The sequence below is a fragment of the Papio anubis genome, unplaced genomic scaffold (genome assembly GCF_008728515.1).
Source record: "Papio anubis isolate 15944 unplaced genomic scaffold, Panubis1.0 scaffold26, whole genome shotgun sequence".
Classification (NCBI taxonomy): Eukaryota; Metazoa; Chordata; class Mammalia; order Primates; family Cercopithecidae; genus Papio; species Papio anubis.
Window position 1 is genome coordinate 321,105 of NW_022162676.1, and position 23,121 is coordinate 344,225.

At 46.7% G+C, this 23,121-nt stretch overlaps 1 pseudogene across 1 annotated transcript; it reads left to right on the forward strand.

Moving 5' to 3' along the window:
- The first annotated feature begins 1,061 nt into the window (after positions 1–1,061).
- On the forward strand, positions 1,062–10,313 carry LOC110741909 (annotated as a pseudogene). Its single transcript, XR_002518937.2, has one exon. The product of XR_002518937.2 is annotated as a 60S ribosomal protein L15-like (transcript).
- The last annotated feature ends 12,808 nt before the right edge of the window (positions 10,314–23,121 follow it).

The following is a 23,121-nucleotide window of genomic DNA, read 5'->3' on the forward strand; positions in this document are numbered from 1 at the left end:
TTTCTGATAGCAAAGACTGTTGTCCTACCCCAGGCAGTCTAATAAGAGAGACACCTGGGTGACCCAAGGCATTCTAATGGGAAAAGCTTTCGGTCAGCCCCATGCATACTAATGATAGATATCAGGGGAATCCCACCTCTGATATTCAATGTGGTTGTTTTCTACTTCCCTAAGTGTCAACTGGTCTGAGAAATAAAGGGAAAGAGTACAAAAGAGAGAAATTTTAAAGCTGGGTGTCTGGGGGAGACATCACATGTCGGCAGGTTCTGTGATGTTCCCTGAGCCATAAAACCAGCAAGTTTTTATTAGTGATTTTCAAAAGGGGAGGGAGTGTACGAATAGGATGTGGGTCACAGAGATCACATGCTTTAAGGACAACAAAACATCACAAGACAGGAGGTCAGGGCGCCAAACTAGAATCACTAATGAACTTCCATGTCCAACTGTGCATGCATTGTCATTGATAAACAAGGTTCAAAAGCAGAGAACCAGTCTAACTATAATTTATTAGCCAGGAATTTCCTTGTCCTAATAAGCTGAGGAGCACTATGGGAGTCCGGGGCTTATTTTATCCCTTTGTCTATGACCATAAAAGACAGCTGCCCCCAAAGCGGCCATTTTAGAGGCCTCCCTCAGGGATGCATTATCTTTCTCAGGGATGTTCCTTGCTGAGAAAAAGAATTCAGCAATATTTCTTCTATTTCCTTTTGAAAGAAGAGAAATATGGCTGTTTTCTGCCCAGCTCACTGGAAGTCGGGGCTTAAGGTTATCTCCCTTGTTCCCTGAACATTGCTTTTATCCTGTTCTTTTTTCAAGGTGCCCAGATTTCATATTGTTCACACACATGCTCTACAAACAATTTGTGCAGTTAGTGAAATCATCACAGGGTCCTGAGGTGACATACATCCTCCTCAGCTTATGAAGATGATGGCATTAAGAGATTAAAGACAAGACAGGCATAGGAAATCACAAGGCTATTGATTGGGGAAGTGATAAGTGTTCATGAAATCTTCACAATTTAAGTTCTGAGATTGCAGTAAAGACAGACAGAAGAAATTATAAAAGTATTAATTTGGGGAACTAATAAATGTCCACAAAATCTTCACAATTTATATTCTTCTGCCATGGCTTCAGCCAGTCCCTCCATTCAGGGTCCGTGACTTCCCGCAACAGATAGAGACACTGGGGAGACCGAAGTCTTTCTGGACACACCTAGGGGACTTCGAAGAGACATTTTGCTGACCCCAAACATTCTAATTATAGAGAAACCTGGGCAATCCCCAGCATTTTGGTTGATAAGGCTCCTGCTCGACTCCAGACCGTCTAATTATAGAGGCACCTGGGTGACCTCAGGCATTCTAATGGGAGAGATTCCCATTGATCCCAGGCTGTCTAGTAATACAGACACCTGGGCGATTCCAGGCCTTCTAATGAAGGAGACTCCAGGCCAAGCCCAGGTAGTCTAATTATAGACACACCTGGGTGAAACCAGGCATTCTAGTGGGAGAGACTTCGGGGTGACCCCAGGCAGTCTGATGATAGAGACAGCTGGATGATCCCAGGCATTATAACGGGAGAGACTCCTAGCTGCCCACAGGCATTCTAATGGGAGAAACTCCCAATCAACTGCAAGCAATTTAATGACAGAGACCCCTGGGCAACCCCAGGCATTTTAATGGGAAAGACTCTTGGCCAACCCCAGTGAGTCTACTAATAGAGACATCTTAGTGATCCCAGACATTCTAATGGGAGAGACTACTGGCCAATCCTAGGTATTCTAAGGATAGAGATGCTTGGGCAACCCCAGGCATTGAAATGGGAAAGGCTCCCATCCAATCCTGGACATTTTAATGCTAAAGACTCCTGTGTGATACTAGGTAGATTAATGATACAGTAACCTGTTTGAACCCAGGAATTCTCATAAGAGAGACTCCTGGCCGAATCTAGGCAGTCTAACAATAGAGACACCTGGGTGACCCCAGGCATTCTAATGGGAGAAACTCCTGGTCGACCCTTGGCAGTGTAATGATAGAGACACCTTGGTGACCCCAGGAATTCTAATGGAAGAGACACTTGGTAGACTCCAGACAGCCTATTGTAAAGCCTAGATACATGGCAGACCCTGGACAGCCTAGACATTTTGGTAGCCTTTTTCATTCTAAAGGGAGAGACTCTCAGTAGACCAGAGACACTCTCATGACAGAGACGCCTGGGCTACCCGAGGCACTCTAATGAGAGAGACTCTCAGCCAACCCCAGGCATTCTAATAGGAGATACCGCAGGCTGACCCTAAGCATTCCAATGACAAACCTGAAGCCAACCCCAGGAAGTCTAAGAATAGAGAGATCTGAGTCACACCAGGCATTCAACAGGGAGAGACTCCTTGCTGACCCCAAGCATTCTAATTATAGAAACACCTGGGTGAACTCAGGCATTCTAATAAGAGAAGCTCCTGGACGACCTGAGGCAGTCTAATGATAGAGACACATGACTGACATCAGACATTCCATTGGACTGACTTCAGGTAGTGTAATTACAGAAACACTTGGGGGACCTCCAGCATCCTAAAGGGAGAGACTCCTAGCAAACACAACACAGTCTAATGATAGAGACATCTGGTTTATTTCACGCATTCAGATTAGAGAGATTCCTGTCCAACCCCAGGCAGTTTGATTTTTAGAGACACCTGGGCAACCCCATTCAGTCTAGTAGAGACACCTGTCCGACCCCAGGCACTCTAATAAAAAAAGACACATAGGCAACCCCCATCATTATAATGTAAGAGAAGTCCTGACAACCACAGGCATTCTAATAGATGAGACTTCTGGCTGACCCAAGGCAATCTAAGGATAGAGACAACCGGGAAATAACAGGCATTTTAAAGGGAGAGACTTTTGGGCTCACCCAGGCAGTCTAATTATAGAGACACATCGGTGACCCCCAGGCATTCTAATGGGAGAACCTCTGACCCGATCCCATCCAATCTAATGATAGAGACACCTGGGTGACTCCAGGCATTCTAACGGGAGAGACTTTTGACACACCCCAGGCATTCTAGTGGAAAATACTCCTGGCTGACCCGAGACAGTCTAAGAATGAAGACACCTGGGTGACACCCGGCATTCTAATGGGAGAGACTTTTTTGACCACAGGCAGTCTAATTATAGGGAACCCTGGGTCACCCCACGTATTATAATGTTAGAGTCTCCTGGCCGACCCAGGGCAGTCTCATTATAGAGACATCTGGGTGACACAAGACATTCGAATAGGAAAGTCTGCTGGCTGACCGCATAAATTCTAATGATAGAGACAGCTTAACGACCCAAGGCATTTTAATGGGAGAGACTTTTGTCTAAATAGAAGCATTTTAAAGGTAGAGACAGCTGGGAGAGCTCAGATAGTCTAATGGAAGAGACTCCTGCCGAGGCCAGATATTCTAATGGGAGAGACTCCTGACCGACCCAATCATTCTAATGGGTAACATTCATGGCCTACCCCAGGCTGTCTAAGAATAAAGACATCTGGTGCATCATAGGCATTCTAATGGGAGAGACTCCCAGTGGAACCCAGGCATTTTAATGGGAGACTTGTGGCCAACCACAAGCAATCTTAGGATAAAGAAACCTGAGGGGCCACAGGCATTCTAATGGGAAAGACACCTGACTGATCCCTGACAGTCTAATTATAGGCACATGGGGCTATTACAGTCATTCTAATAATAGAGACCCCAGGCATTGTAATTGGAAAGACTCCTGGCTGAATACAGGCAGCCTAATGATAGAGACACCTGGGCGACCCCAGGCATTCTAATGGGAGAGACTCGTGGTCAAGCACAGGAAGACTGGGAAAACCCAGGCATTATAATGGAAGAGACTCCTGGTGGACCCAGGCCAGTGTAATAGAGCCAACAGGGTGAACCCAGGCATTATAATGTGAGAGATTTACAGCCAACTGCAGGCACTCGAATGATGGAAACACCTGGGTGACCCCAAGCATTCTAATGGGGGAGACTCCTGGAAGACCTTAGGCATTCTAATGATAAAGACACCTGGGTGACAAAAAGGGCATTGTAATTAGAGAGAGACTATCAGCTGCCCCATGCATTCTAATGGCAGAGAAACATGTAAGACCCCAAGCAGTCTAAGGATAGAAACACTTGGGTGACCCAAGACATTCTAATGGGAGAGATACCTGGTCGACCTCAGGCGTTCTAAAGATAGAGATACCTGGGAGACACAAGGAATTCCAATGGGAGAGACTCCCGCCTGACCCCAAGCAGCCTAATGATAGAGAAAACGTGGTGATTTCTGGCATTGTTGTGGGAGAGACACCTGGCTGACCACAGGCAGGTGTGGTCAAGAGAGACACCTGGGCCTCTCCAGGCATTCTAATAGAAGATATTCCTGCTGATTCCAGTCAGTCTAATAACAGAGAGAGCTAAACGACCTCAGGCATTCTAATGGTAGCAACTCTTGGCCGACACCATGCAATCTAATAATAAAGACACCTGGGAGACACGAGGCATGTTAATAGGAGAGACTCCTGGTTAACACTAGGCAGTCTAATGATAGACATAACTGGGCAATTCTTGGCATTCTAATGGGAGAGGTTCCCGTCTGACCCCAGGCAGTCTAAGGATAGGAACAACTGGGTGACACAGGCATTCTAATGGAACAGGCTCCCAGGAGACACTAGGCAGTTCAATGATAGAGACACCTAGACAACTCAAGCATTGTAATGGGAGAGATTTGAGGTTGATCACAGGCATTCTAAAATAAGAGATTTCTGGCAGAACTAAGGCAGTCTAATGACAGAGACACCTGGATGACCCCAGGCTCTCGAATGTTAGAGACTCCTGGAAGAACCTAGACATTCTAATTGTAGAGACACCCGGGAGACTGCAGTTATTCTAATGTGAATGACTCCTCACCAAACCTAGACAGTCTAATGATAGAAACACCAGGGCAATGCCAGGCATTCTAAAGGGAGACACTCTTGGCCAAACCCACGCTCTCTAATAATAAAGACCCCTGGGCAACAGTAGGGATTCTACTGGGAGAGACTACCGGTCTATTCCAGGAATTCTAATGATAAAGATGACTGGGCGATGCCAGGCATTCTAATGGAAGAAACTCCTGGGTGACATAAGGCATTCTAATGAGAGAGATTCATGGCAGATCCCAGGCATTCTAATGATAGAGAAAACTGAACGATCCTAGGAATTCTAATGGGAAAAACTCCTTGCCGAACAAAGGAATGCTAATGGGAAAGACTTCCAGCCCACCCCAGGCATTCTAATAAAAGAGACTCCCAGCCGACCCCAGTGAGTCTAATGATACAGACACATGGGCGACAGCATGCTTTCTAATGGCAGAGACTCCAAGAAGACCCTAGACATTATAATAAAGACACCCAGCTCACCCCATGAATTCTAATCCAAAAGACTCCCGGCCGATGCCAGGCATTCTGATGGGAGAGAACCCTGGCCGACCCCAGGGAGTCTCATGGTAAAAACACCTACTCGATTTTAGGCATTTTAATGAGAGAGACTCTTGGCCAACCCCAACCCCAGGTAGTTTAATCGTAGAGACACCAGGGCGACATCAGGTGTCATCCTAATACCAGAGACAACACTAGGCAGTCTAAGAATAATGACACCTGGGCGTACCCACTAATTTAAATGGGAGAGACTCTTAGGTTACACAGGCAAACTAATTATAGAGACACCTGGGAGATATCAGGCATTCTAATGGTACAGGATACTGGCTGACCCCAGGTAGACTAATGGTAGAGACACCTGGGAGACACCAGGCATTTTAATGGGAGATACTCCCTGCCTACCTTAGGAACTCTAATGATAGAGACACCTGGGTGACTGCAGGCATTCTAATGAAAGATACTTCTGGCCAATCCCAGGAAGTCTAATGATAAAGACACCTGGGCTACGCCAAAGAGTCTCATGATAATGACAGCTTGGTGTCCTCAGGCATTCTAATGGGAGAGATTCCTGACCCACCCCTGGCAGTCTAATTATAGACAGACATGAGCGGCTTCAGGAATTCTAATGGGAGAGACTTCTGAAAGAATGCAGGCATTCTTTTGGAAGAGACTTTTGGCTGACCACAAAAAGTCTAGTCTAATTATGGAGACACCTAGATGACCGTAGGCATTCTAATGGTGGTGAGACTCCCCACTGACTCCAGTAATTCTAATAATAGAGACACCTGGGTGACCCCAGGCATTCTAATTGGAGAGTCTTCCAGCCTACCCCAAACATTCTAATGGGAGACTGCTGGCTGAACCCGGGCAGTTTAAGGATACAGACACCTAAACGACCCCAGGCATTCTAATGAGAGGGACTCCTGGTTGAACCCAGGGAGTCTAATTATAGAGACACCTGGGCGACACTATGAATTCGAATGGAAGAGGCTCTTGCCTAACCCTAAGTAGTCTAATGATAGAGACACCTGGGCAACCTCAGGCATTGTAATGAAAGAGACTCACTGCCAATGCCAGACAGTCTAATAATAGAGACACCAGGGGGATCCCAAGCATTCTAGTGAAAGAGAATTTCAGCCAACACCAGACATTCTAATGCAAGACTCCTGGCAGAACGCAGGCCTTTTAAGAATAGAGACACCTGGACAACCTCTGGCATTCTGATGGGAGAAACTCCTGGCAGACCCCAGGCATTCTAATTATAGACACACATTGGCATCTTCAGGCATTCTAACGGGAGAAACTTTTGGATGAACCCAGGCAGTCTAATGTTAGAGGCACCTAAGCGACCCCAGGCATTTGAATGAGAGAGACTCTCAGCTGACCCCAGTCTGTCCAATGATGGAGGAAAATGGGCAACCACAGGGATTGTCATGTGAGAGGCTCCCGGTGGATTCCTGGTAGAATAATTAAATAGACACCTAGGTGACCCCAGGTTTTCTAATGAGAGAGACTCCTGGCCAACTCCAGGCAGTCTAATGTTAGAGGCACCTGCGCAATCCCACACGTTCTAAAGGGAGAGACTCCCAGTCAGCCCAAGGCATTCTAACGGGAGCAACTCCTGACTGACCCCAGGAATTCCAATAATAGTGACCCCTGGGAGTCTCCAGTCATTCTAATTGGAGAGACTTCCGGCCGACCTCAGGAAGTCTAATGGTAGACACAATTGGATGATCCCAGGCATTCTAATGGGAAAAACACCAGGCCATCCCCAGGCATTCTAATGATACAGACACCTGTGTGACGCCATGCATTTTAATGTGAGAGATTCCCAGCTGACCCCAGGGAATCTAATGATACAGACACCTGGATAACGCAAGTAATTTGAATGGTTGAGACTCTTGGCCAATTCCATGCGTTCTAATGAGGAGACTTTTGTGTGACACCAGGCAGTCAAACGACAGAAACACCTGGTCGACCCAAGGCATTCTAGTTCAGAGACTCCCAGTCGATGCCAGGCAGTTTAATGATAGAGACACCTGGGTGGCTACAGACATTCTAATGGGAGAGTCTCCCGGCCGAATGAGTCCAGACATTCTAATGATAGAGAAACATGAGCAACCATATGCGTTCTAATGGGAAAAACTCCCAGTCAAACACAGATACTATTTCTGGCTGACCCTCAGGCAGTCTAATTCTACAGACATCTAAATTACCCCAGGCATTCTAATGGGTGAGACTCCCAGCCTAATACAGGCATTCTAATGATGAGCCACCTGGGCAACCCAAGTCATTCTAATTGAAGAGGTTCTCAGCTGACCCCAAGTATTCTCTTGGGAGAGACTTAAGGCAACCTCTGGCAGTTTAAGGTTAGAGGTTCCGGAGCTACCCCAGGCATTCTAATGAAGGAGACTTCTGGCCAAACCCTGGCAGCATAATAATAAAGACACTTGTGCAACCTCAGGCATTGTAATGGGAGGGACATTCGGTGGAACCCAGGCAGTCTAATGGTAGAGTCACCTGGGCGACCCCAGGCATTCTAATGGGAGGAAGTCCGGGACGACCTCAGGCATTCTGATGAGAGACTCCTGACCAACAGCAGGCAGTCTAAGTATAGAGACACCTGGGCAACCACAGGAATTTTAATGGGAGAAACTACTAACCAATCCCTCTCAGTGTAATTATAGAGAAACCTGGGCAATGTTAGAAATTTTAATGGGAGAGATTTCTGGATGACCACAGGCAATCTAATAACTGTGAAGGAGCTACCTGAAAAACCTCAGGCATTCTAATGGAAGAGACTCCCAGTTGAAACCAGGCAGACTAGTGATAGAGACACCTGGGCGACCCCAGGCATTTGACTGGGAGAGGGAGAGATTCCTGGCCAATTCCAGGCAGCTTAGTGATGGAGACACTTGGGCGACTCCAGGTATTTTAATGGGAGAGACTCACGGAAGAGCCAGGCAGCCTAACTACAGAGACATTTAGGCAAACCCAGGCATTCTAATGGGAGAGACTCCTGGCTGACTCAAGGCAGTCTCATGATAGAGACAACAGGGTGATCCCAGGCATTCCTATGGGAGAGACTCATGGTCAACGGCAGACATTCTAATGATGGAGACATTTGGGCGACCCATGCCATTGTAATGGGAGAGACTCCTGGACAAATTCAGGAATTCTAATGATAGAGACAAATGGATGACTCCAGACATTCTAATTAAAGAGACTTCCGGATGGCCCCAGGTTTTCTAAAAATAGAGTCACCTTGGAGATGACACACATTCTAATAGAAAAAGTTCCCAACAGACTACAAGCAATTTTATGACATTTTAATGAGAGAAATTTTCAGCAGATACCAGGTATTCCTTCAGGAGAGACTCATGACTGATCCCATGGTCTCCTTATAGAGAAACCTCATGATCTTAGGCATTCTAAAATGAAAGACACCTGGACGACCCCAGCCATTCTAATGGGAGATACTCCCTCCAACCCCAAGCATTCTAATGTGGAGACTTCTGGCTGACCCCAGCAAGTCTAATGCTACAGAGCCCCGGGTGACTCTAGGCATTCTAATGGGAGAGACTCCTGGCTGACAGCATGCAGTCTAATAATAGAGAAACCTGTGCCACCCCAGGCATTCTAATGGGAGAGACCCATGACAGAGCCCAAGCAGTCTAATCCTAAAGACACCTAGGCTACCCCAGGCATTCTAATACAAGAGATTCTGGGTGACCCGAGATACTATAATCATACAGACACCTGGATGACCCCAGTCATTCTAATAAGAGAGACTTTCACCTGACCCCAGGAATTCTAATGAAGAAACTAATGGCCAACCTCAGGCAATCTGAAGAGTAAGACTTCTGAGTGACACCAGACATTCTAATGGAAAACATTCCCAGCCGACCGCAGGCAATCTAATGATAAAGAAACCTGGGTGGCCCCTTTCCATCTGGTGGTAGCCATCAGGTAAGCCAATATGGGTGCATGCAAGTACATCCAGGAGCTATGGAGAAAGAAGCAGTCTGATGTCATGTGGTTTCTTCTGAGGGTCTGCTGCTGGCTGTACCACCAGCTCTCTGCTCTCCACAGGGATCCCTGCCCCATCTGGCCTGATAAATGGCGCTGACTGGGTTACAAGGCCAAGCAAGCTTTCATTATATATAGGATTTGTGTTTACCATGGTGACTAAAAACGCCCAGTTCCTAAGGGTTCATTTTACAGCAAGCCTGTCCATCATGGGGTTACCCAGCTAAAGTTTTCTTGAAGCCTTCAGTCCGTTGCAGAGGAGTGAACTGGACTCCACTCTGGGGCTCTGAGAGTCCTGAATTCTTACTGGGTTGGAGAAGGTTTCACATACGAGTTTTTTGAGGTTATCCTCATTGATCCGTTTCATAAAGCTATCAGAAGAAATCCTGACACCCAGTGGATCACCAAATCAGTCCACAAGCACTGGGAGATGTGTGGGCTGACATCTGCAGGCCAAAAGAGCCGTGGCCTTGGAAAGGGCCTTAAGTTCTACCACACTATTCGTGGTTCTCGCCGGGCATCTTGGAGAAGGTACAATACTCTCCAGCTCCACCGTTACCACTAATATAAGTAAAGTTTGTAAAATTCATACCTAATAAACTGTTTAGGACAGTCATGTCTGCTGACAGGTGTTATTTTTCTGTTAAAACTAGTCTGCAGATTGTTTCTTGAATGCTTTGTCAAATTAAGAAAGTTAATAATGTTTGAAGAGAATAAGTGGTGGTGTATCTTGTTTCTAATAAGATAAACTTTTTTTGTCTTTGCTTTATCTTATTAGGGAGTTGTATGTCAGTGTATAAAACATACTGTGGTATAATTGGTTTAAAATAAATTCTTTAAGAGAACTGAAACTAGTCCTGTAGATTTGTCTGGTGCATGTGATGAAACCTGCAACTTTGTTGGGGTGATGGCAATGCTCTGCTGGTTTACTTTCAAGTGGCTGAGTTTTTTTAGTTTGACAGGCACAGACTTTTTAAATTGGGCTTTAGAAAATATGGGTTAGCCTGAAGAAAATTGCCTCCACCTCCATAGTACCATTTTAAATTCACATACAAAAGGTGAAAGCTTCTGATTCAGTGCCGTGGCTTCATGTAGCTCAATGATTAGTGGTAGTGGTATTAACCCTGTTGTGTTTTGAAATTGAATGTGAGATAAAATTGCCCTTAAGATTGGTAAGCTAGCAATGGATGCTAGAGTGGGAAGCTGGTAAGCCAGTGGCCATTAGATAAAAACCTTTCAAGTGTGAGAAGTCAATCCTAAAATACTTAAATGTAATGCTAATTGTGATCATTATGAATCTCTTCAGTCACATTAGGGGGGAAAGTAGTTGGCTATAAGTACCTCATTCTTAGTCCAGTCAGTCTTAAAAACATCTTGGGTTACCCATTCTGTGCACTCCCATAGGCTACAGAAAAGGTCATAAGCACATGGCTTCCAACCGTAGGTGTTTTCTGCCGTTACTTCTCTTGTTCCTGGCCAAACTACTCTAAAAATCCTTACCATTCCACAAAGTTGGGCCATCTCTTGTGCTCCCACTTTGACTGAGTATACCACCACATTGCATTTCTGTTTGTATCATGTCTTCCAGGACACTAGACTGTTTCCCAGGGTGGATTTGAGTGTAAAAAAAAGGTAGACAAGGAATTGCCCAATTCTAAATTCTGACTTAAACTTAAAAACTCATTTCTCTGAACCATTTTTCTCCTATCTTCTCTAGGGGTTTCAAAGGCTCAGTTAATTGAATTCCAGGAAGCATTCATAGCAAGTTCATGCAAGTTCTTGAGACCTAAATTTCTTCACACACACAAAAAAAGATCTTAAGTCATACATTTTTATTGTGTAGAGGTTGCTCAACTAAAGGAATAAATGTCTATTAAACTAAAAACAAACAAACAAAAAAAACCCAAACACCTGGGTGATCTCAGGCATTCTAATGGGAGACAGTTTCCACCAGCCACAGACAGTCTAAGGATAGACACATCTGGGTGACACCCAGCATTTTCATGTAAAGGACTCTTGCCCCACCACGGGCATTCTAAAAATAAAGCCTACTGGGCGACGGTAAGCATTCTAATGAGAGAGACTTCTGGCTGACTTCTGGCAGTCTAAAAATAGAGACACCTGGGCGACTCCAGGCATTCTAATTGGAGAGACTCCCGGAGAGCCCCAGGCTTCTGGCAGTCTAATAATAGAGACACCTTGGAGACCCCAGGCATTCTAACAGAAAAGACTCTCCACCGACCACAAGCATTCTAATGGCAGAGGCTCCTGGCTGACACTAGGCAGTGTAATAATGGAGACACCTGGTTTGCCACAGGCATTTTAATGGGAGACTTCCTGTTGACCCCAGGCAGTCTAATTATAGAGACACTTGGGCGCCCACAGTCACTATAATTGGAGAGACTTTTGGTTGATCCCAGGTATTCTAATGAAAGAGACTCCTGGACGACCACAGGCAGTCTAAGAATAAGGACACCTGGTCAAGCAAAACCAGTCTTTATAGAGACATCTTGGTGACAGCAGGCATTCTAATGGGAGACACTGCCAGCTGACCCCATTCATTTTAATGATACAGACACCTGAACGACTCAAGGCCTTTTAATGGGAGAGAATTTCAGCCAAACCCATGCATTTTAATGATAGAGACACCTGGGAGACCGCAGGCATTCTAATGGGAGAGACCTCCGGCCAACCTCAGGCAATCTAATGGGAGAGACTCTTGGCCATTCCCAGGTCGTTTAATGATAGAGACACCTGGGCGACCACAGACATTCTAATGGTAGAGTCTCCTGTCCAACCCGAGAGAGCCTAATGATAGAGACAACTAGGCGATCCCAAGCATTTTAATAGGAAAGACTCCTGGACTATCCCGGGCATTGTAATGGAAGAGACTCCCAGCCAGCTGAAGGTATTCTAATGGGAGACTCTTGGCTGACACCAGACTAATGATAGAGACACACGGGCGACCCCGGGCATTCTAATGGGAGAGACACTTGGCAGACCCCAGACAGCCTAGTGATAGAGACATTTGAGTGACCTTGGGCATTCTAAGGGGAGAGATTCTCAGTAGACCCCAGGCAGTCTAATGATAGAGATACCTGGGCAACTCCAGGCATTCTAATAGGAGATACCCAAGGCTGACCCCAAGCATTCTAATGAGAGACCCCAGGACAATCCAAGAAAGTCTAAGGATAGAGATACCTGAATCACTCCAGCCATTCTACATGGAGAGACTCCTTGCCGACCCCAAGCATTCTAATTATAGAGACACCTGGGTGACCCCAGGCATTCTAATAAGAGAAGCTCCTGGCCGACCTGAGGCAGTCTAATGATAGAGACCCATGAGTGACATCAGACATTCCATTGGACCGACTTCAGGTAGTCTAATTACAGAAACACCTGGGCGACCTCCAGCATTCTAAAGGGAGAGACTCATAGCTGACAGAAGGCAGTCTAATGATGGAGACACCTGGTTTAATCCAGGCATTCAGATTAGAGAGACTCCTGTCTAACCCCAGGCAGTTTGATTATTAGAGACCTGAGCAACCCCAGGCAGTCTGATAGAGAACCCTGGCCGAACCCAGGCAGTCTAATAAAAAAGACACCTAGGCAACCCTGGTCATTATAATGTTACAGAAGCCCCGACGACCACAGGCATTCTAATAGACGAGACTTCTGGCGGACACAAGGCAGTCTAAAGATAGAGACATCCAGGAGACAACAGGCATTTTAAAGGGATAGACTTTTGGCCTTACCCAGGCAGTCTAATTATAGAGACACCTCAGTGACCCTAGGCATTCTAATGGGAGAGACTCTGACCCAACCCCATCCAGTCTAATGATAGAGACACCTGGGTGACTCCAGGCATTCTAATGGGAGATACGTTCTGCAGATCCCAGGCATTCTAGTAGAAAAGACTCCTGTCTGACCTGAGACAGTCTAAGAATGAAGACACCTGGGAGACCTCAGGCATTCTAATGGGAGAGACACTTTGTTGACTTCAGGCAATCTAATTATAGGGACAGCTGGTAAACCCCACGCATTATAGTGGTAGTCTCCTGGCCAAAACAGGACAGTCTCTTTATAGAGACATCTGGGTGACACTAGACATTCGAATGGGAGAGTCTGCTGGCTGACCCCATAAATTCTAAAGATAGAGAACAGCTTAAAGACCCAAGGCATTTTAATGGAAGAGATTTCATCTAAACCGAAGCATTTTAAAGGTAGAGACACCCGGGAGAGGGCAGATACTCTAATGGAAGAGACTTCCTGCCGACCCCAGGCATTCTAATGAGAGAGACTCCTTACTGATCCAGTCATTCTAATGGCAAAGACTCGTGACCTACCCCAGGCTGTCTAAGAATAAAGACACCTGGTGCATCACAGGCACTCTAATGGGAGAGACTCCCAGGTGATCCCAGGCAGTCTAATGATAGAGACACAATATCAACCCCAGGCATTTTAATGGGAGAGACTCCCAGCAGACCCCAGACATTTTAATGGGAGACTTGTGGCCAACCACAGGCTATCTTAGGATAAAGACACCTGAGGGGCCACAGGCATTCTAATGGGAGAGACACCTGGCTGACCCCTGACAGTCTAATTATAGGCACACAGGGCTATTTCAGTCATTATAGTAATAGAGACCCCAGGCATTCTAATTGGAAAGACTCCTGGCCAAATACAGGCAGGCTAATGATAGAGACACCAGGGTGACCACAGGCATTCTAATGGGAGAGACTCCTGGTCAAGCCCAGGAAGGCTGGGAAAACCCAGGCATTATAATGGAAGAGATTCCTGGTGGACCCAGGTCAGTAGAGTAGAGCCACCTGGGCAACCCTAGGCATTCTAATGGGAGAGATATATAGCCAACCGCAGGCAGTCTAATGATGGAAACACCTGGCATTCTAATGGGAGAGACTCCTGGAGGACCTTAGGCATTCTAATGATATAGACACCTAGGCGACAACAGGGCATTCTAATTAGAGACAGACTATCAGCTGCCCCATGCATTCTAATGGCAGAAAAACATGTCTGACCCCAAGCAGTCTAAGGCTAGAGACACTTGGGTGACCCAAGACATTCTAATGGGAGAGACTCATGGCTAAACTCAGGCATTCTAAAGATAGAGACACCTGGGTGACACAAGGCATTCTAATGAGAGACTCCCAGTTGACCCCAAGCAGCCTAATGATAGAGACAACTTGGCAAATCCTGGCATTCTTGTGGCAGAGACACCTGGCCGACCACAGGCCGGTGTGGTCAAGAGAGACACCTGGGCCTCTCCAGGCATTCTAATAGAAGATATTCCCACCGATTCCAGTCAGTCTAATAACAGAGATAGCTAAACCACCTCAGGCATTCAAATGGGAGAAACTTCTGGCCCACCGCAGGCATTCTAAAGACAGCAACTCTTGGCTGACATCATGTAATCTAATAATAAAGACACCTGGGAGACACGAGGCATTTCAATAGGAGAGACTCCACGATAACACTAGGCAGTCTAATGATAGAGATAACGGTGCGATTCCTAGAATTCTAAAGGGAGAGATTTCGGTCTGACCCCAGGCAGTCTAAAGATAGGAACAACTGGCGACACAGTCATTCTAATGGAAGAGGCTCCCAGGAGACACTAGGCAGTTCAATGATAGAGACAGCTAGGCAACCCAAGACATTCTAATGGGAGAGACTCGAGGTCGATCACAGGCATTCTAAAATAAGAGATTTCTGGCAGAACTAAGGCAGTCTAATGATAGAGACACCTGGGTGACCCCAGGCGTTTGAATGGGAGAGACTCCTGGAAGAACCTAGACATTCTCATTGTAGAGACACCCCGGCGACCACAGGTATTCTAATGTGAACGACTCCTGGCCAAACCTAGTCAGTCTAATGATGGAAACACCTGGGCAATGCCAGGCATTCAAATGGGAGAGGCTCTTGACCAAACGCAGGCTGTCTAATAATAAAGACCCCTGGGCGACAGTAGGCATTCTATTGGGAGAGACTCCCTGCCTATTCCAGGCATTCTAATGATAAAGACGACTGGACGACGTCAGGCATTCTAATGATAGAGAAAACTGAGCGATCCCAGGAATTCTAATGGGAAAGACTGCTTGCCAACCACAGGAATGCCAAGGAGAAAGACTTCCAGCCCACCTTAGGCATTCTAATTAAAGAGACTCCCAGCCGACCCTAGTGAGTCTAATGATACAGACACATGGGCGACAGCATGCTTTCTAATAGCAGACTCCAAGAAGACCCTAGGCATTATAATAAAGACACCAGGTTCACCCCAAGTATTCTAATCCAAAAGACTCCCGGCCGATGCCAGGCATTCTGATGGGAGAGAACCCTGGCCGACCCCAGCCAGTCTAATGATAAAAATACCTAGTCGATTTTAGACATTTTGATGAGAGAAACTCTTGACCAAACCCAACCCAAGGTAGTTTAATTATAGAGACACCAGGGCGACATCAGGTGTCATCCTAATACCAGAGACTCTTGGCTGACACTAGGCAATCTAAGAATAATGACACCTGGGCGACCACATGAATTTAAATGAGAGAGACTCTTAGCTTACCCAAGCAATCTAATTATAGAGACACCTGGGAGACACCAGGCGTTCTAATGGTAGAGGATACTGGCTGATCCCAGGCAGACTAATGGTAGAGACATCCAGAAGACGCCGAGCATTTTAAAGGGAGATACTCCCTGGCGACCCTAGGAAGTCTAACGATAGAAACACCTGGGAGACTACAGGCATTCTAATGAAACATACTCCTGGCAAACCCCACGACGTCTAATGATAAAGACACCTGGGCTATGCCAAGGAATCTCATGATAATGACAGCTTGGTGTCCTCAGGCATTCTAATGGGAGAGACTCCTGACCCACCCCATGCAGTCTAATTATAAACAGACATGGGCAGCTTCAGGAATTCTAATGGGAGAGACTTCTGGAAGAATGCAGGAATTGTTTTGGAAGAGACTTTTGGCTGACCACAAAAAGTCTACTTATGGAGACACCTAGATGACCTTAGGCATTCTAATGGAGGCAAGACTCCCCACTGACTACAGTCATTCTAATAATAAGACACCTGGGTGACCCCAGGCATTCTGATTGGAGAGAAACTTGTCAGACCCCAGATAGCCTAGACACTTGGCAGACACCAGGCAGCCTAGACATTTGGGTGACCTCGGGCATTCTAAAGGGAGAGACTCTCGGTAGACGCCAGACAGTCTAATGATAGAGACGCCTGGTGAACCCAGGCATTCTGCTGTCAGAGAATCTCAGCCAACCCCAGGCAGTCTAATGATAGAGACACCTGGGCAACTCCAGGCATTCTAATAGGAGATGTCCCAGGCCAACCCCAAGCATTCCAAAGAGAGACCCCAGGCCAACCATAGGAAGTCTAAGGATAGGGAGACCTGAGTCCTCCCAGGCATTGTACAGGGAGAGACTCCTGGCTGACACCAGGCATTCCAATTATAGAGACACCAGGGTGACCCCAGGCATTCTAATAAGAGAAGCTCCTGGCCGACCTGAGGCAGTCTAATGATAGAGACCCATGAGTGACATCATGTGACATTCCATTGGACTGACTTCAGGTAGTCTAATTACAGAAACACCTGGGTGACCTCCAGCATTCTAAAACGAGAGACTCCCAGCCAACAGAACATAGTCTAATGACAGAGACACCTGGTTTGTTCCAGGCATTCAGATTAGAAAGACTCCTGTCCAACCCCAGGCAGTTTGATTATTAGAGACACCTGCACAACTCCAGGCAGTCTAATAGAGACTCCTGGCCGACCCCAGGCAGTCTAATAAAAAAGATACCTAGGCAACCCTGGTCATTATAATGTAAGAGAAGCCCCGACGACCACAGGCATTCCAATAGATGAGACTTCTGGCCAACCCAAGGCAGTCTATGGATAGAGACCACTGGGCAACAACAGGCATTCTAAGGGGAGAGACTTTTGACCTTACCCAGGCAGTCTAATTATAGAGACAGATTGGTGACCCCAGGCATCCTAATGTGAAAGACTCTGACTCAACCCCATCCAGTCTAATGATAGAGACACTTGGGTGACTCCAGGCATTCTAATGGGAGAGACTTTCGGCAGACCCCAGGCATTCTAGTGGAAGAGACTCCTGGCTGACCCGAAACAGTCTAAGAATAAAGACACGTGGGGGATGCCAGGCATTCTAATGGGAGAGACACTTTGTTGACCACAGACAGTCAGATTATAGGGATACCTGGGCCACCCCACGTATTATAATGGAAGAGTCTCTTGGCCAACCCAGGGCGATTTCATTATGGAGACATCTGGGCGACATAAGACATTCGAATGGCAGAGTCTGCTGGCAGACCCCATACGTTCTAATGATAGAGACAGCTTAATGACCCAAGGCATTTTAATGGGAGAGACTTTTGTCTAAACTGAAGCATTTTAAAGGTAGAGACACCTGGGAGAGCCTAGACATTCTAACGGAAGAGACTTCCTGCCGACCCCAGGCATTCTAATGGGAGAGACTGCTGACCGATCCAGTCATTCTAATGGGAAAGACTCGTGGCCTACCCCAGGCTGTCTAAGAATAAAGACACTGGGTGCATCACAGGCATTCTAATAGGAGAGACTCCCAGGCGACCCCAGGCAATCTAATGAGAGAGACACCTTAAGGACCTCAGACATTTTAAAGAGAGACACACCCAGTCGAACCCAGGCAGTCTAATGAGAGAGACACAATATCAACTCCAGACATTGTAACGGGATAGACTCCCAGTGGAACCCAGATATTTTAATGGGAGACTTGTGGCCAACCACAGGCAATCTTAAGATAAAGACACCTGAGGGGCCACAAGCATTCTAATGGGAGAGACTCCTGACTGACCCCTGACAGTCTAATTATAGGCACATGGTACTATTACAGGCATTCTAATAATACAGACCCCAGGCATTCTAATTGGAAAGACATCCGGCTGAATACAGGCAGGCTAATGAGAGACACCTGGGTGACCCCGGGCATTCTAATGGGAGAGACTCCTGGTCAAGCCCAGGAAGGCTGGGAAAACCCAGGCATTATAATGGAAGAGACTCTTGGTGGACCCAGGTCAGTATAATAGAGCCACCTGGGCAACCCAGGCATTCTAATGAGAGAGATGTACAGTCAATTGCAGGCAGTCTAATGATGGAAACACCTGGGTGACACCAGGCATTCTAATGGGAGAGATTCCCGGAGGACCTTAGGCTTTCTAATGATACAGACACCTGGATGACAACAGGGCATTCTAATTAGAGAGAGAATATCAGCTGCCCCATGCATTCTAATGGCAGAAAAACATGTCTGACCCCAAGCAGTCTAAGGATAGGGACACTTGGGTGACCCAAGATATTCCAATGGGAGAGACTCCTGGCCTACGTCAGGCATTCTAAAGATAGAGACACCTGGGTGACACAAGGCATTCTAATGGGAGAGACTCCCGGCTGGCCCCAAGCCACCTAATGATAGAGACAACTTGGTGATTCCTCACTTTCTTGTGGCAGAGACACCTGGCTGACCACAGGCAGGTGTGGTCAAGAGAGACACCTGGGCCTCTCCAGGCATTCTAATAGAAGATATTCCCACCGATTCCAGTCAGTCTAATAACAGAGACAGCTAAACGACCTCAAGCATTCAAATGGGAGAAACTTCTGGCCCACCACAGGCATTCTAATGGTAGCAACTCTTGGCCGACACGATGGAATTTAAAATAAGGACACCTGGGAGACACGAGGCATTTTAATAGGAGAAACTCCTGGAAAACACTTGACAGTCTAATGATAGAGAAAACTGGGCGATTTCTGGCATCCTAATGGGAGAGATTCCCATCTGACCCCAGGCAGTCTAAAGGTATGAACAACTGGGTGACACAGGCATTCTAATGGAAGAAGCTCCCGGGAGACACTAGGCAGTTCAATGATAGAGAAGCTAGGCAACCCAAGACATTCTAATGGGAGAGACTCGAGGTCGATCACAGGTCTTCTAAAATAAGAGATTTCTGGCAGAACTAAGGCAGTCTAATGATAGAGACACCTGGGTGACCCCAGGCGTTTGAATGGGAGAGACTCCTGGAAGAACCTAGACATTCTCATTGTAGAGACACCCCGGCGACCACAGGTATTCTAATGTGAACGACTCCTGGCCAAACCTAGTCAGTCTAATGATGGAAACACCTGGGCAATGCCAGGCATTCAAATGGGAGAGGCTCTTGACCAAACGCAGGCTGTCTAATAATAAAGACCCCTGGGCAACAGTAGGCATTCTACTGGGAGACACTCTCGACCTATTTCTGGCATTCTAATGAGAAGACTGGGCGATGCCAGGCATTCTAATGGGAAAGACACCTGGGTGACATAAGGCATTCTAATGAGACAGATTCGTGGAATATCCCAGGCATTCCAATGATAGAGAAAACTGAGCTATCCCAGGAATTCTATTGGGAAAGGCTCCTTGCTGACCATAAGAAAGCAAATGGGAAAGACTTCCAGCCCACCCCAGGCATTCTAATAAAAGAGACTCCTAGCCAAAGCCAGTGAGTCTAATGATACAGTCACATGGGCAACAGCATGCGTTATAATGGGAGAGACTCCAAGAAGACCCTAGACATTATAATAAAGACACCTAGGTCAACCCAAGAATTTCAATCCAAAAGACTCCCAGACGAAGCCAGGCATTCTGACGGGAGAGAACCCTGGCCAACCCCAGGCTGTATACTGCTAAAAACACCTAGTCTATTTTAGGCATTTTGATGAGAGAGACTCTTGGCCAACACCAACCCTGGCTGGTTTAATTATAGAGACACCAGGGTGACAACAGGTGTCATCCTAATACCAGAGACTCTTGGCTGACACTAGGCAGTCTAAGAATAATGACACTTGGGTGACCCAAAGAATTTAAATAGGAGAGACTCTTAGCTTACACAGGCAATCTAATTATAGAGACGCCTGGGAGACACCAGGCATTCTGATGGTAGAGGATACTGGCTGGCCCCAGGCAGACTAATGGTAGAGACACCTGGGAGATGCCAGGCATTTTAGTGGGAGACACTCACTGCCGACCCTAGGAAGTCCAACGATAGAGACACCTGGGGGACTGCAGGCATTCTAATGAAAGATACTCCTGGCCAACCCCAGGAAATCTAATGATAAAGACACCTGGGCTATGCCAAGGAATCTCATGATAATGACAGCTTGGTGTCCTCAGACATTCTAATGGGAGAGATTCTTGACCCACCCCTGGCAGTCTAATTATAAACAGACGTGAGAGGCTTCAGGCATTCTAATGGCGGAGACTTCTGGATGAATGCAGACGTTGTTTTGGAAGAGACATTTGGCTGACCACAAAAAGTCTAATTATGGAGACACCTAGATGACCTTAGGCATTCCAATGGAGGCGAGACGCACCACTGACTTCAGTCATTCTAATAATAGAGACACCTGGCTGACCCCAGGCATAATAATTGGAGAGGTTTCCGGCCTACCCCAAACATTCTAATGGGAGACTCCTAGCTGGCCCCAGGAACTTTAAAAATACAGACACTTAAGTGATCCCAGGCATTCTAATGGGAGAGACTCCTGGTTGAACACAGGGAGTCTAATTATAGAGACACCTGGGCGACACTAGGAATTCGAATGGAAGAGGCTCTTGCCTAACCCGAAGCAGTCTAATGATAGAGACACCTGGACAACATCAGGCATTGTAATGAAAGAGACTCACTGCCAATGCCAGACAGTCTAATAATAGAGACATCTGGGCGATCGCAGGCATTCTGGTGAAAGAGAAAATCGGCCAACAGCAGGCATTCTAATGTGAGACTACTGACTGAACGTAGGCCTCCTAAGAATAGAGATTCCTGGACGACCTCTGACATTCTAATGGGAAAAACTCCTGGCACACCCCAGGCATTCTAATTATAGGCACATATTGGCATCTTCAAGCATTCTAATGGGAGAAGATTTTGGATGAACCCAGACAGTCTAATGTTAGAGACACCTAGGCGAACCAAGGCATTTGAATGAGAGACACTCTCAGCTGGCCCCAGGCTGTCCAATGATGGAGAAAAATGGGCAACCATAGGGATTGTTATGTGAGAGACTCCTGGTGGATTCCTGGTAGAATAATTAGATGGACACCTAGGCAACCCCAGGTATTCTAATGAGAGAGACTCCTGACCGACTCCAGGCAATCTAATGTTAGAGGCACCTGGGCAATCCCACACGTTCTAATGGGATTGACTCCCAGTCACCACAAGGCTTTCTAATGAGAGCAACTCCTGGCTGACCCCAGGAAGCCCATTGATAGAAACCCCTGGGAGACTCCAGTCATTCTAATTTTAGAGACTCCCGGCTAACCCCAGGCAGTCTAATGGTAGAGACACCTGGGGAATCCCAGGCATTCTAAGGGAAAGACATCAGGCAGGCCCCAGGCATTCTAATGATAGAGACACCTGGGTGACCCTAGATATTTTAATGGGAGAGATTCCCAGCTGACCTCATGGAGTCTAATGATACTGACACCTGCAAAACCCCAGTATTTCTAATGGTAGAGACTCTTGTCCAATACCAAGTGTTCTAATGAGGAGACTTTTGTCTGACACCAGGCAGTCAAACGATAGAGACACCTGGTTGACCCGAGGCATTCTACTTCAGAGACTCCCAGTCGATGCCAGGCAGTTTAATGATAGAGACACCTGAGTGGCTACAGACATTCTAATGGGAGAGACTCCCAGCTGAACCCAGAAATTGTAATGATAACAAAACATGAGCGACCATAGGCATTCTAATGGGAAAGACTCCCAGTCAAACACAGGTATTATCTCTGGCTGATCCTCAGACAATCTAATTCTATAGACATCTAAATTACCCCAGGCATTCTAATGGGTGAGACTCCCAGACTAATACAGGCATTATAATGATGAGCCACCTGGGTCACCCAATGCATTCTAATTGAAGAGGTTCTCAGCTGACCCCAAGCATTCTCTAGGGAGAGATTTATGGCAACCCCTGGCAGGTTAAGGTTAGAGGTTCCTGGGAATCCCCAGGCATTCTAATGAAGGAGACTTCTGGGCAAACCCTGGCAGCATAATAATAAAGACACTTGTGCAACCTCAGGCATTGTAATGGGAGGGACATTCGGTGGAACCCACGCAGTCCAATGGTAGAGGCAAGTGGGCGACCCAAGGCATTGTAATGGGAGAAAGTCCAGGACGACTGCAGGCATTCTAATGAGAGACTCCTGGCCAACAGTAGGCAGTCTAAGTATAGAGACACCTGGGCGACCACAGGCTTTCTAATGGGAGAGACTCCTGGCAGATAGCATGCAGTCTAATATTAGGAAAACCTGGACCACCCCAGCCATTCTAATGGGAGAGATCCATGACTGAGCCCAAGAAGTCTAATTATAAAGATATCTAGGCTACACCAGGCATTCTAATAAGAGAGACTTTCAGCTGACCCCAGGAATTCTAATGAAGAAACTCCTGGCCAACCTTAGGCAATCTGAAGAGTAAGACTTCTGAGTGACACCAGACATTCTAGTGGAAAACACTCCCAACCGACGATAGGCAAACTAATGATAAAGACACCTGGGTGATCTCAGGCATTCTAATGGGAG